Source organism: Macaca mulatta, chromosome 4, assembly GCF_049350105.2.
Source record: "Macaca mulatta isolate MMU2019108-1 chromosome 4, T2T-MMU8v2.0, whole genome shotgun sequence".
NCBI lineage: Eukaryota > Metazoa > Chordata > Mammalia > Primates > Cercopithecidae > Macaca > Macaca mulatta.
This window is the reverse complement of record NC_133409.1, coordinates 157,101,618-157,116,885: the sequence shown is the minus strand read 5'-3', so window position 1 is coordinate 157,116,885 and position 15,268 is coordinate 157,101,618. Positions and strand designations below refer to the sequence as shown.

General features: G+C 41.0%; 1 long non-coding RNA gene across 1 annotated transcript; it reads left to right on the top strand.

Moving 5' to 3' along the window:
• Positions 1-21: 21 nt before the first annotated feature.
• Positions 22-8,484, top strand: LOC114677674 (uncharacterized). Its single transcript, XR_003729076.2, has 2 exons — positions 22-500; positions 5,471-8,484. It is a non-coding gene; the product is annotated as an uncharacterized LOC114677674 (long non-coding RNA).
• The last annotated feature ends 6,784 nt before the right edge of the window (positions 8,485-15,268 follow it).

Below are 15,268 nucleotides of genomic sequence, written 5' to 3'. Positions count from 1 at the left end.
AGATCGGGAGTTGGGGGATGGGGGATGGGGGGCGGGGAGCGGGGACGGGGAGCGGGGACGGGGGCGGGGAGCCGGGACGAGGCCGCCCGCCGCCGGACTCGGGGTCCGGCAGAGAAGCAAATGCTCCCTCCGCGGCTCCCAGCCAGGGCCCCGCTGCTGGCCTGGGGCTTCCCCTCACGCCGCAGGAGCCCCGCCCGCAGCGCCGACCCTGCCCGGATCTGTGCGGGCGCCAGCGCCCCCTACAGCCTGCAGTCGCCCTGCGCGCCTCCCCGCGAGGAGTGTTTTCTAGCGCCTCTGATGGGCGGACTCCTGCAGGCCTGTTGTGAGCCTGAGGTTCCTTCTCACAGCTGGGTCTAAGGTCTGAATGCCGCGCCCTCAGGAGAGCCACAGATGGGTCTCCGCTGATGCTTGTCTCAATTTCCTCTGAGCGGGAGAGCTCCGGGAAAGGAGCCGATCCTGGTGGTAGACTACAGATCTGAGTCCACGGGACGAAAAACGAGGTGCATTAAGAGACCGCGGGAGTGGGGAAGTGGGGTTGGGGACTGGGCAATGGTGGCGGGGCGAGAGGTCTGGGGCTGGCGGGGACAGGGCTTAAGAGAGAGCCACCCCTCCTAACCTTGAAACTGTACCGAGCTTCCCTGTGATATTTTAAAATGCAAAAGTACAAAAAGTGAAGTAATGGAACTATGCGTACGCACTTCCTAGATTTTTAAAGGTTAACGTGTGACTGTATTTACTTCAGATGTTCCTGAAATAAATGAAAATGACAAGTTAAAATGAAGGGAGAACTCAATTGCGTCCCTCCTAGAGGCAAACACACTTCTGAGGATAGGTTGTATGCTCTCAGCGCCTGTTTTTATTAAAAGTATTGAGAAGTACTTTTCCAAATATAGGTGGTGTGTATGGCATCATTTAAACGATTTTTTTCGTTTAAATTAGTCTATCCTTTTAAAAATAATCTTTTTTTTTTTTTTTTTTTTTTTTTAGATTTTTTTGAGACAGAGTCTCGCTCTGCTGCTCAGGCTGGAGTGCAGTGGCTCCATCTCCCTTCACTGCAACCTCTGCCTCCCAGGTGCAAGTGATTCTCCTGCCTCAGACTCCCAAGTAGCTGGGATTAAAAGCGTGAGCCACCACCCCTACCAATTTTTGTATTTTAGTAGAGATGGGGTTTCACTATGTTGTCCAGGCTGGTCTCAAAATCACGACCTCCACTAATCCGCCTACCACGGCCTCCCAGACTGCTGGGATTACAGGCATAAGCCACCGTGTCTGGCCACCTTAATCATCTTTGTTTTTGCTTCTAGTCTAAGAAATTCTGCACTAAATTTCTGCCCTATTTTCTTCTAAAATTTTAAAAGATTTTCTATCTGTGTCTTTGTTAGACGTAGAAACTTTTGTGTATGATATGGGGTATAGCTATAATTTTATTTTTATTCCATATGAAAGCCAGTTTCTCAGCCCCAGTAATTGAATAGACCATCCTTTCTCCACCAATTTTTAAGGCTACTTCTATTCTATTGTGTGCATGGTAGTTTCTAGGCTGTTTTGTTGCACTGATTTCTTCACCTATTTTTGCATCAAAGCTCTCTTCTTGGGGAAGTAAAACAATCCTGCCAACCAAAGACCCCTCTGGATCCTCGAACACACCATCAGCATGGAAGGCTGCTGTCCTTACATTGCAGTCATTCAGCTAGTTAGCAGGAGCATCAGTTAGTACAGATATCCAGAGCTGATGGTCTTATTTGTATGAATGCCCAGTGCACATGGGATTGGAGGGGAGGGCTGGGAGTGGGATGCGGGGAGGATCCAGAAAGGGGCTAGTCTTCAGGTCTTCCCTGGAGAGTATGTAATCTTTTATCATAAAGTGTTGATTTTGTTTTGTTTGTACCTTCTTTAGATATTGAAGTATTCACTAAGGCTTAACATGTAATATCTTTAAATCTTCATATGAATAAGTTTATCTGATAGATTTTGGTGACACATAAACTATGAAACAAACAATGATGGAACATGAGAAAGGGTCAAGGGTGGCCTTGGTTAGGGACGGCAGCTTTTAAAACTATGAGCTAAGATAAAATTTAGAAGGTTTTCTTTTTATTTTAATTAATCATACCACTATTTTTCTCCTTTAATTTCCATATATAATGAGTTGATTGTAGTATTAATTTTTATTGTGCTTAACTATTTTAAGATAATAGTTGTCTCTCCTCATTTTAGCAAATAATATATTTAATGAAAAATCAGCTTTGTTGAGGAATAATTTATACACAGTAAAATACACTTGTATTAATTATACAATTTGATGAGTTTTATATACCCAAACAGTTACTACTATAATCAAGTTACACTTCCGTCAACCTAGATAGTTTCCATTTGTAGTATCACCTGTGCCTCCTCTTCCATACTCTTGGCCCCAGGCAGCCACTGATGTGCTTTCCATAATTACAGCTTAGTTCTCCCATTCCTAAAATTTCATGTGAATGGAATTTATATCATATGTATTTTTTATTTTCCTTCACATTTTTGAGATTCATCCATTTTGCTGTATGTGTCAGTAGTTTATTCCCTTTTAGTGCTTTATAATATTCCAAGATATAGATATATTGCAATTTTTTTTTTTTTTTTTTTTGGAGACAGAGTTTCCGTCTTGTTGCCCAGGCTGAAGTGCAATGGCATGGTCTGGGCTTACTGCAACCTCCGCTTCCTGGGTTCAAGCGATTCTCTTGCTCAGCCTTCCAAGTAGCTGGGATTACAGGCACCTGTGACCATACCCGGCTAATTTTTGCATTTTTAGTAGAAACGGGGTTTCACCATGTTGGCCAGGCTGGTCTCGAAATCCTGATCTCAGGTGATCCGCCCATCTTGGCCTCCCAAAGTTCTGGGATTACAGGCTTGAACCACCGCGTCCGGCCGATATATTACAGTTTATTTACCCATTCACCTGTTGATGAACATGTGGATTGTTTCCAGTTTATATCATTGTGAAACAAAACCAGTATGAACATTTGTATAAAAGTCATAGTGTGGACATGTGTTCATTTATCTGGGAAAAATGACCCAGAAATACTGCTGGGCTGTATAAGTGTTTAATTTTATGTTAGAAACAGCCAAACTTTTTTCAAAGTAGTTGTAACATTGTCCTCTTACATCCACAATATATGAGAGTAGTTTCCTCCACACCCTTGCTCACCCTGGGGATTGTCAGTCCTTTCAACATTAGCTATTCTGTTGAGTGTGAAGTATCTCATTGTGGTTTTGACTTGCATTTCCCTAGTAACTAATGATGTTTAAAATCTTTTCATGTGCATACTGGCCATTTGTTTGTTTTCTTTTGCGAAATGTCTGTTGAAAACTTTTACTCTTTGTTTTGGCTCCTCATCTTACTAAGTTATAAGGTTCCTTATATTTTCTAGGTGCAAGTCCTTTGTCAGATCCATGTATTATAAATATTTTCTCTCAGCCTGTGATTTTTCTTTTTCTTTTCTTTTAATTTATTTTATTTTTTAGAAAGATTCTCACTTTGTCATGCAGGCTGGAGTGCAGCGGCGCCATCTCAGCTCACTGCAACCTGTACCTCCCGGGTTCAAGTGATTCTCATGCCTCAGCCTCTTGCTTTTCATTTTATAATGTTTTTTGAAAAGCAGATTTTCACTTTTGATGAAATTTAATTTATCATTTTGTTGTTTATGTTTCATAAACTATAAACCTGTTGTTTTGTTTTAAAGAAATCTTTGCTAACCCTAGGGTATTGACGATTTCCTCCTATTTTTTAACGAAGTTTTATATTTTAGCTTTTACATTTAAGTCTATGGTCTATTTTAAGTTAATTTTTGCGTAAAGTTTGAGGTAAGGCTCCTGCTCCTCTCCCCCACACCAGGATATCTACTTGTTCAAGAAACATTTATTGAAAAGACAATTTTTTTACTTACTGAATAGCCTTGACACCTTTGTCAAAACCAGTTGTCCATAGATGTGTGAATCTATTTCTGGGTTCTCTATTTTGTTTCACTGATCTTTGTGTCTAACCTTATACCAATTCATTCTGAAATACTTTCCAGATTGCTATAGCATTTTAATAAAATTTTGAAATTGAATAGTTTAAGCCCTTGGACTTTTTTCCTTTTAAATATATCAACTTGGAGAAGATTGATTCATATTTGTTTGTGTTTCATTTTTTCATTTTTCAAAATTATGTTTCAAATTGACATAATAATTATATGTATATATGGGATGCATAGTGATGTTCTTTTTTAAAAAAATATTTATTTATGTATTTCTTTATTTATTTTTGAGACGGAGCCTTGCTCTGTTACCCAGGCTGGAGTGCAGTGGCACCATCTCGGCTCACTGCAACCTCCACCTCCTGGGTTCAAGCAATACTCTTGCCTCAGCCTCCTGAGTAGCTGGGATTACAGGCACATGCCACCATGCCTGACTGATTTTTGTATTTTTAGTAGAGATGGGGTTTCACCATGTTGGCCAGACTGGTCTCTAACTCCTGACCTCAAGTGATCTGCCTACCTTGGCCTCCCAAAGTGCTGGGATTATAGGCGTGAGCCACGGCGCCCAGCCCATAGTGGTATTTTTCACACATACAGTGTATAGTGATCAGATCAGGGTAATTAATTAGAATATCCATTATTTCAAGCATTTCTCATTTCTTTGTGTTGGAAACATTCAATGTCCTCTTTTCTAGCTCTTTGAAAATATATATTACTGTTAACTATTGCCATTCTGTAGTACAAATAGAACACTAGAACTGATTCCTCTTATCTAGCTGTAACTTATTTTCTTTAACAGATCTCTCTTTATCATCTCTTTCCCCTACCATTCCCAGCCTCTAGTAATCTCTGTTGTACTTTTTACTTCAATGAGATAAACTTATTTAGTTAGCTAGCTTCTGCATATAAGTAAGAACATGTGGTGTTTAACTTTCTGTTTCTGGCTTATTTCACTTAATGTAGTATCCTGCAGTTCCATCCATGTTGCTACAAGTGACAGGATTTCATCCTGTCATGAACAAACAAAAATTTGCAAAAACAAAAATTACCTTAGTTATCACATTTCTTTTATTGACATGATTCATAACCATCAGAATCATCTGACTTGTACATCATTGTATCAGTTGGTTTTATGCTCAAGATGTTGCATTGGTTCATTATTATCTTAATATCCCAACCAACCCAGCCAGTCTAGACATAAATGCTGGCCCCTAGGACTTGGCAGGAAAGGGAGACAGGCCTGGGCTAGGCATAGTGATAGCAATGCACCTGTGTTTGAAACTGTTAAATATTTGCTACAATCCTATTCCTAGACTAAAAATTAGATACTTGTTAAGTCCTACTTGTCGGTGTCTATGGCTGTGTGAGTTCTGGTTAGTAGAAGGTGGGCAAAAGTGATGTGTATTCTTCCATAACTGGTCCCTAACCACCTACCACTCACAATACTCCATGCCTTTTTTTCTCTTCAGGCTCCTTGGATTAGAGACCATCCTGAGGACATCTTTGGGAGTCATGTGCTGAAGTTGGCCAAGCCACAGGATGAAAGGAGCTGTATCTTTGAGTCAGCACTGGAGAAAGGTCTCTCTAAATGGATTTGCAGAGAAGTCTTCTCAAATATTCCCCCTCTAAGTTCCACTTGTAATCCACTTCTTTTACTCTCCCAGCAATCAGTGTGGTTTGGGGGAAATTCCAGAATCTCATAATATCTTGGTCATGGGTAAATCAGGAAAGGGACTTTACATACATGTGATGCAAAGCAGAACAAAACAAGCAGGGCAGCCTAACAGCACAAGACCCCAAAGGGTAAGAAAAGTCCTGCAGAAGAGCAGAGCAGTGCTGGCAGGCAGCAAAGGTAAGCGGACAGGGCTGTCAGGATGGATCCTTGGGGCATGCCAGCATCCACCAGGGATTGGTAGAGCTATTTAGAGAAACTGATAAAAAGCTCTGCCAACTACAGTCACAAAAGATGGAGCTCAGAACGATGAGTAGATGCCTAAAACATCTCCTTTTTTTGATGAAGAAAGTAAAGTTTATAGAGCTTAGATTATTTGCTTTTGTACCTAGCACAGTACTTAGTTCATAGTAGATGCACAGTAAATATTCATTTAATGAGTCAATGAGTCACTAGCCTAAGACCTTTAATATAACATGCTTAAACCTGCTACCAGGGATTGGAAACTCACCTATTTAGTAGTGAGTAGAGGGGTGTGGTACTGGTACTTAAGATAGATGCATTGTGGTTGGGTATGGTGTGTTTTTGTTTTTGTTTTGAGACAGGTTCTCCTTCTGTTGCCCAGGCTGAGATGCAGTGGCATTATCATGGCTCAAGGCAGCCTCAACCTCCCGGGCTCAAGCGATCCTCCCACCTCAGCCTCTGAATAGCTGGGGCCACAGGTACGCATCACTGTGCCTGGCTAATTTTGTTTTGTTTTGTTTGTTTGTTTTGTAGGGACGGGATTTTGCCATGTTGCCCAGGTTGGTCTCGAACTCCTGGGCTCAAGCTATCCACCCACCTTGGCCTCCCAAAGTTGTAGGATTACAGGTGTGAGCCACTGTGCCCAGCAGATATGATGTTTTTAAAAGTTTGAAAGTTAATATGCTCTCTGGTGTGCCCTAGGTCCCACTACTCCTATTGCCTTAAAACTCACGCAGTACACATTTGTCTTCCATCAGTCTCCTGTGCGCTTCACTTATAAGAGAACCCTTTCTACTCTTTGCTGTTCACAAGTCACCTTTTAAACAGAGCTTGTTCCCAACGCTGTTTTGTTTCGCCTTCTGCCATGTCCTTCCGGCCATCACCTACCTATCTTATATCTTCCATTATCCACATATGTCCTCTGTATTTTTTTGAGTTTTTAAACATTTATAAGCATAAGTCCTTAGGTAGCTATGCCACTTACATAATGAACTAGAAAAGCTAACCAAAGAGAACAGGGTTGTACTCAGATATACCTTCTACAAGTTTGTATTACACATATTTACACATATTTAAAAATATATACATATTATTATTGTGCTATGTGGTTATTAGACAAACTCAATAAGCAGTTCTTATAAAGTATACTCAATGTAACTTTTATAAACTTATATTTTATAGTTACTCTGTTTTTATTAGCTGCTATAAACTACGTGGGCATCTTTCATGAGTCATTTTATTGTAATGTTTTTGTATCTGTTGAATGAGGAGTTAGAAGGCATCATCTTTAAGGAGCTTTACAGGTACATGTCCAGGGCTCAATAATTTTATTATTATTGCCTGCACAGATAAAACCTAAGCAGATGAAGGGGAAAGAATGAAAGTGCAGGGTGGAAGCTGCTTGAATGCTAACTGGGTCAAAGTTCTCCCAGAAAACCCCCATAAAAGAAACCTAAGAACCTACATCACCAGGTGACCACTGGGACTAGTTCCTCTGGAATCCCTGAGGCCAGATAATCAGGTGAAGCTTTACTTTCTGTCCCTTTCTGGTCATGATCTTCTCCACAGTCTGCTTGGTGCCTCCTCCTCTGTGACTCTAAATTCTTAGGATCAACCCCTCTTGCATATGCACATCCGCAGTGCCTGTGGGATACAGTGTGGTATGGGAAGGAAACCGTCTTCTGCCTTAATATTTTCCTGCGTGCCCCAGGCCTTGACGGAATCCTGTCTCTCCATAGTGTTGCTTTTCCAGGAGATTGATTGATTGATTGATTGATTGAGGGTCTCGCTTTGTCGCCCAGGGTGGAATGCAGTGGCGTGATCTCGACTCACCAACATCCACTTCCCAGGCTCAAGTGATTCTCCCGCTTACGTCTCCTGAGTAGCTGGGAATACAGATGCGTGCCACCATGCCTGGCAAATTTTTTTTATTTTTTGTAGAGACGAGGTTTCGCCATGTTGACAAGGCTGGTCTCGAACTCCAGGAATCAAGTAATCTGCCTACCTCCGCCTCCCAAAGTGCTGAGATTACAGGCGTGAGCCAAAGTGCCCGGCCTGAGTTTTCTTCTGGAATTCCTGCTGGGTTTTTGTAGTCAGTCCTCTCCCTGTTTCCCATATTGGCTCTTGCAGACCTTCCTTTTCCCCATTTCTATTTGCCACCATGTCAGACATGACTTTTGCCACAGGATCTCTACCCTACTACAGAGGAAACCAAAGCCATCAGTAGAAATTTCACTAACATGGAATCAGATTTATGGAAGAAAAGGGGAGGAAAGTTTTGCCTTAACACTTGGAAGGGTTTCGTTTCTTTTAGTAGCTGGGAGACAGAAACATAAGAAAGTAGCTTAATAAGCTTTCAGCTGTTCACCTGATGATGTGTGAGCTGTCAGTAGTTCAAACTAATCATTATCTTTATGAATTATGTAATAACTTAAACAATGTCATAAACCTTCAAATCAGTTTAAGCCTAAATGTGTCATATTTAATAACAAGAGCAAGAAACATACGTTATGATGAAGAGCTCTTATATTTTCTTTGGATAAAAGTCAGTAAAATATAAAAGAAAAATGCATTTGCTTTGGGACTTTTAATATTTAGTCTACAAATCTAGCCACTATAGAAATCTGCTGATTAAATATGAGTTCTATTAAAATGGAAACATGCATTTTGGGGGAAAAAAGAGGGAGTGTTTTAGTTATTTTGTTTTTTACACTTGTTCATAACAAACAAAATTTTAAACAATCTTGAGGGGAACATTTTATTTCTACTTGTAACTGCATAAAGTTATGAGCTAATCTATATCATATATAGTTTGTAGCTTTATAAATTAGGAAATTCTAACAGAATAAATATGCTAATATGATGAAAATATCATTAATTACAATAGAATATATTTTAATAAAACAATTCAGAAGGAGCCAATACCCAATTTCAAAATCATATTAATTGTAAAATTAATTAGGGCAGCCAAAATATTCTAGAATTCCATCTAATAAAACAAACGAGTGACTTTGTAAATACAGTCATACCAACAAACTTGAAGAATTATGCAGCATAAAAAGTGATTATCCCAGCACTTTGGGAGGCCGAGGTGGGCGGATCATGAGGTCAGGAGTTGGAGACCAGCCTGACCAACATGTTGAAACCCCATCTCTACTAAAAATACAAAAATAGCCGGGCGTGGTGGTGCATGCCTGTAATCCCAGCTGCTCAGGAGGTAGAGGCAGGAGAACTGCTTGAATCCAGGAGGTGGAGGTTGCGGTGAGCCAGGATTGCACCAGTGCACTCCAGCCTGGGCGATAGAATGTGACTCTGTCTCAAAAAAATAAATAAATAAATAAAAATAAAAGTTTTTAAAAAGTGATTATTATGAACACATAGTAATCTAGTAAAAATGGTTGCGTGAAAAAAGCAAAATGTAAAATTGAATATGTACTATAACAATATATGGAAAATATACTCAGATGTATAAAAATTAGAATGTAGAAAAGTAAATATAGCTCATCATAATTTTGTTCTGAAATTTAAAAAATATATATTTTTGAATGGATAACCTTCTTTTTATAAATGCCTACAATATAGAGCCCATGATGGTTGTTAAAAGCCCCCAGGTTCAGCCTTCTCTAATTGTGTGTCAGCCTGCCATCAACCCGAGGCCTCCCTCTGCTGGGCAAACTTGGGAACACATTGAGACATCCTTACATGTAATTCCTTCTCTTCATGTTCCTGGTGAGCGTTCTTCCCACTGGGTTTCCATACTCTGCCCTCTTGAAGTCTTGCACCCTGACATTGCAGTGTCATCCCTCTTCCACTGAAGTCTACAACTATCAGCTTATTGTCTCTAGCAAGTCTCACTTTAGCTACAAATATCATTCTGAGTTTACCTTTCAGAAACTTTCTCCCTGAGCATTCTGGATAGACTCTAGGTGCACTAGGTGCAGTTAGAAAAAGCTCTGATTAGTTGGTGGAGCTATAGGAGGAGAGACAGTGGTGGGCTGGAGAAGGGGTCTACACGGAGAGAAACTGACTGGAAACTCAGAGAGATGATGGGGATTAAAATAATCCTATTGAATCTGCACAAAAGTGTTTTATTATAATTGATCCTGAACTATGTAAAGGTAAGCTCCAGTGAGCAGTTACAGTCTGTCCCTAAGATAGACTCTTTTCGCTTTTATTTTTATTTTATTTATTTTATTGTATTTTTTTTCTAAAGACAGGGTCTTGCTATGTTGCCCAGGGTGGTCTCAAGTGGTCCTCCTGGCATCAAATGATCCTCCTACCTTAGTCTCCCAAAGCGATAGGATTACAGGCGTGCGCTACCACACCCAAATGATTCTTTGTGTTCAAATATAGAGTCCAGCAGCAATTTTAAAGAAGTACTAAACTCTACAGCTTGGGAGATGGAATGGCGCTCACAATTCTTCCAGGCAAGCTCTGCATTCAGTGATATGGACCACAAGGCAAGCCCATAAGGGGTTAAATTACTGACAAACAATAATTTCTAAATATGAACATTTCAGGAGGAACTAAGATGGCTCCTTCCTGGAGAATAAGTTGGCCGGCTTCTCTAGTTATCAGACTGTGTCAGACGGGGAGGAAAGAACCCCTCTGTCCCAGTGAGACAGGACCCTCCAGCCCCCAAGCTCTAAGGCTTTCTGATGAGCAAATGGGATTTCCATCTTTCTAGCTTCAGGACTCGTAACTACTCAGTTTATTCCCTTCAATCTGGATATTCAAGACAAGAACAGTTTATGGTGTTGTGAAGGCCCAGATTTAAATCACATATGCAAAGATATTGACATTCAGTGGAGGGTCACTTAGATTATATCCAGATGACTTCCCTAAATTTATAGCTCAAATGGTAGTTGTGGATTTTTTGTTCTTAGTTACTTGCATAGTCACTTGCCAGAGGTAATAAAGTTTTAGTGTGGTTGTGGAAAAGAATGGCCATACATTTAGGAAGAAAATTTTAATGATGATTGAAAACTGAATTAGCTTTAACATGGGAATATGCTCAGGGGACACAGGACCACAGATCTCTGTTCCTTCCTATTGCCAATTCTTTCCTTTCCCTGGTAGCATGCTTCCATTACCCATTACTTCAAAAATGTTTCTATGTCTCCAACTCCCTTGCACCATGGTCTTTACAGACACAGCCACAGCTCAATTATGGGTAAACCTTTTTCTGTGGCTACAGGAAGAGTTAAGCATGGCTGAAGCATGGTTGAGCATGACTGAAGAAAAACACCTAACCTTGAATTTTTTGATCAATATAAATTTATATCCACAGATTTTACCTGACTGATCATCGCCCACCAGTCCTACAAAGTTTGCCAGATTGGTTCTGTCTCCACTTTACATACTGAGCAAATACTTATTAAGCACACACTTTGTGTTAGGCTTAAGTGTAGGTATTGAGGAGGCACTGGTGAATGAGTAGAGGCTCTGTCCTCATGGGACCTGCATGCTATTTGGCAGTTCTTTCAGACATTCTCCTCTCTCAAAGCTTTGAGCCCCTCTAAACCGCTATAAGCACCTATTTTCAGCTGCTCCCTCACTCCCCACTTCATGGGGGAAATAAAAGCCATCGTGTTAAAATGCCAACTGCCTGACAGAGCTATATTTACCATCTTTTAATTTTAATTTTTAATGACACAGTTGTACATATTTATGGGGTACTATGTGATATTTTGATACATGTATAGATTATGTAATGATCAGGAATTAGATCAGTTTTGTCTTTTTTTTTTTTAGTAAAAGATAATCTTTTCTACTCTTTCAGTCCTGAAAAATGGAGGAGTGCCATATTAGGATTCCAACAGAAAAAGTTAAACCAAAAGAATATATGAAGGGCATATAATTAAGGGTTATCTACAAAGTTGTGACAGGGCTAATGGGAAGAACAAGGGGTATGAGGCAGCCCAAGATCAGCAACAGTGGTGATCCAATGTCACCCTGTGCTGATTATGAAGATTTAGTCCTTTCTATCTTTTCCAATCCCGCTTTGCTAGCCGCCTCCCCAAACTACCAATAGGAAGCACTGGAGAAAGGCTAGAGGACTGGAAGAATGTGAAAAGATTTCCCACTTTTTTTGTTGACATCCTCACAGAATGGGTTCTTCGACCTGGCAGTGGCAGTTGAATCCAGTAACAGCAGTTGGCTTCAGTTTGGAGATCTTCCATGCTCCTAAAATCAGCTTCATCATGCCTCTGTCTACAGACACATCAACATCAGTGGTCCAGCATCCACTCCTCAGAGGTCCTAGTTCTGGGGATGTCTTCAAAGAATCTTTCCCTTGTTCTCCTAACCCTGGAGGTGGTAGATGCTTTCTGTCATTACTGTCTCTGATACTTTAGTTCCACTTTTCCATTTTCAGTCCTCTTATAACCAATTAACGACCATTCCCATAAAATTCTTTGTTCAATTTCAGTGCAATTTCTAGCTCCCAGTTACACCCTGACAGACACACCTTTAAATCTGAAGAGGCAACGGGAGGGAACCTGTAACCAGAGCCAGGCCAGAGCTGGGACTGTGGAGGAAGAGCTCGGTGGGCACCGAGCAGGGGGGTGATGCAGGGAATAAGTACACTGACCTCTCTCTCCTTTGCCATCTACATTCCTGCTGGGCTGATCACTGGCCAAATCCAGCTGGTGCCAGAGGGCAGGGCTGCCCAGCTAATGCCATCTATAGAAGCTGGGCTTCTGGGGCACAGAGCAAGTCAGAGACAGGCAGAACAGGGATCTGGGTTTGAACCAAACACTGAATAAACCAGATCAAGGATTCTTCTATCAAGACAAATTTATATACTTGCAGCTTGATCCCATTGTTTCCCTTCTCAGATAACTGTGCACTTGTTTTTGTCTGCCCTCTTTCCTGTGACTACACCCTTCCCCTCTATTAACGTCTTATTCTATTTACACATAGCTCAGTCTTTTCCAATTGGAAAAAAAAAAAAAAAAAAAAGCTTTCCCTCTCCCAAATCTCCATCCAGCTGCTGACTTCTGTCTTCCAAAGCCACACTGTGGGAGAGTCAGTTACACCTCCTGCCTCTGTTCTGACAGGTGCAACACACTATAGTGAGGCTTCTGCCCCTGGTATTCCTCTGGCTCCATTATTTACAAGGTCACTAATGACTTCCTATTTCTAAATCCAGAGTGCCTTTTTAGTTATCTTCCTTGCCTTTTTGGCATCTCTAGATATCAATACTTGTCTCATTCTCATTTTTGTCTCTCCTTACAGCTCTTTCATTCATAATTCATTGTTATTCAATTGGAGTCTTGATGGTGTTAGGGAGAGGAAGCATTCTGTACTCAAAATGTTAAGCCTCAGTTTATTAGCACACCTGTATCTTGGGGCTGGGACCTTCACAAGTGTTTATAATGGTACAACTCCTCCTCCTCTTCCTCCTCCTCCTCCTCAGACCTTTGCTCCTTTCCTGGCCACACCATTTCCAATTTATTTTCATGAAGCTCTGACCCCTGTTGACTATTTTTCCTCCCTTAACTGAGACAGAAAGCCTAGAGGAGGCTGCAGTGGGAAGAATTAACTTCTCCCAACTGGGATAAGACTCTGGCAAAGGGTTTTCCCCTTGAGAGTAGGCCTTTGTTTTGAAGAAGGTTCTGGGTGTATTTCATAATGATTCTTCTCTCCCTGCCAAAGCCACAAGAGGATCCTTCTCAGATCTTCACTGCAAGTACCTAGTGGGCTTTCTGATGCCCACAAAAGTGTGGGAGCTCCTCACTCTCATGGGAGTCCACAGTTGGCCTCCAGCCTTTTGTCAGACTTACCATTTAAATGTTCTCAAACATGAACTTCCAGGACACCACACACTCATGATTTTCTACTATCCTGACATTTGCAGTCTTTTTAGCAGATCTCTCTCCCTCTCCCTGCACCATGGGTATTGGTCATCTCAGGATCTGTCCCAGGCTTTCTACTCTTCATGCCGTTTGAGACAACAGATGATCTGATCTGCCCTTTCAGGAAGAAATGTTCCATCTACCTACTTGGTCCAGTTAAAAACCCTAGTGTCATCCTTGACCCTTCTCATCCTTACATCTAAGCTGTTGATTCTACCTCCCAATTTTCTCTCAAACACGTCTATATTTCTTCAATTTCACTGCTACTTTCTTGCTCTAATTGTACATTATCTTTTTTACAATTACTGTGACATTTTCTTGCCTCCAGTTCTGCCTCACTCAGTCCATTCACTCCACAGCTAAATTTTCGATGTACACTTCTGAACTATTACTGTAGCAAAACTAATATGTAATAACTGTAATGCAGAAATATAAAATATGCAATATAAAAGAAATACATGTATAAATGATCCCAACACTGAGGAAAGAATATTGATCAATAATTAAATAATTGGCGGATAGTGAATGACAACATATAGCAAAGTGTTCAGTAGGTTTTAAAAGCTGTGGGTTCAATAAATGCTCATGAAGCTTGTTCAGGGGCTTGAAAAATACGTAAATTGAACTTTTAAAGAAAAGGAATTTCAGATAAGAAAAAACATATATAACATGAAACAATATTTGTGGTGGTTTCAGGGAGGTCATGTTCTCACATTCAGGTGCCAAGGCCACTGTACATCCAGACACTGAGGCCATGGGCTTGGTCTGCAACCTTCATGACGGCCTTGTAGATTTGAAACTGAACTCCAAGGAGCAGTTGTGCTGTGAGTTCCAGGGTTTGGGGACAGAGGAAACACCATTCCTTGGAAGTCTAACTTCCTTGAGAGGTGTCCCTTAGACATCTAGTGTCCTGTGTTAAGGAGGTCCTTATGCTCTGGGGAAGGAGCCCCTTCTTGATTGATGGGGTAATATTTTTTAAACAAGGAACTGTACCCATATCTGGGCATGAAGCCAGAGAAATCCCTGAGGGCAGGGCCAGGGCTCTCAAAGATTTTCAGGGAGATTCCCAGCCTTTTTAAGTCTTGTCTATTCTTTTTTTTTTCTCTAACTGGCCACTTTGTATATATGGAGGTTATTGATTTTTTTGCTTTTATGTCCTGATACTTTAATAACTATTCATTTTTTAGTTATTTGAATTATCTACATCGATTATTTGAATGTTTTTTTTTGTTTGTTTGTTTTTTGAGACGAAGTCTTGCTCTGTTGCCCAGGGTGGGGTGCAGTAACAAGAACTTGGCTCACTGCAACCTCTGCCTCCTGGGTTCAAGCGATTCTCCTGCCTCAGCCTCCTGATTAGCTGGGATTACAGGCGCCCGCCACCACACCCAGCTAAGTTTTGTATTTTTACTAGAGACGAGGTTTCGCCATGTTGGCCAGGCTGGTCTCAAACTCCTGACCTCAGGTTATCCACCCACCTCGGCCTCCCAAAGTGC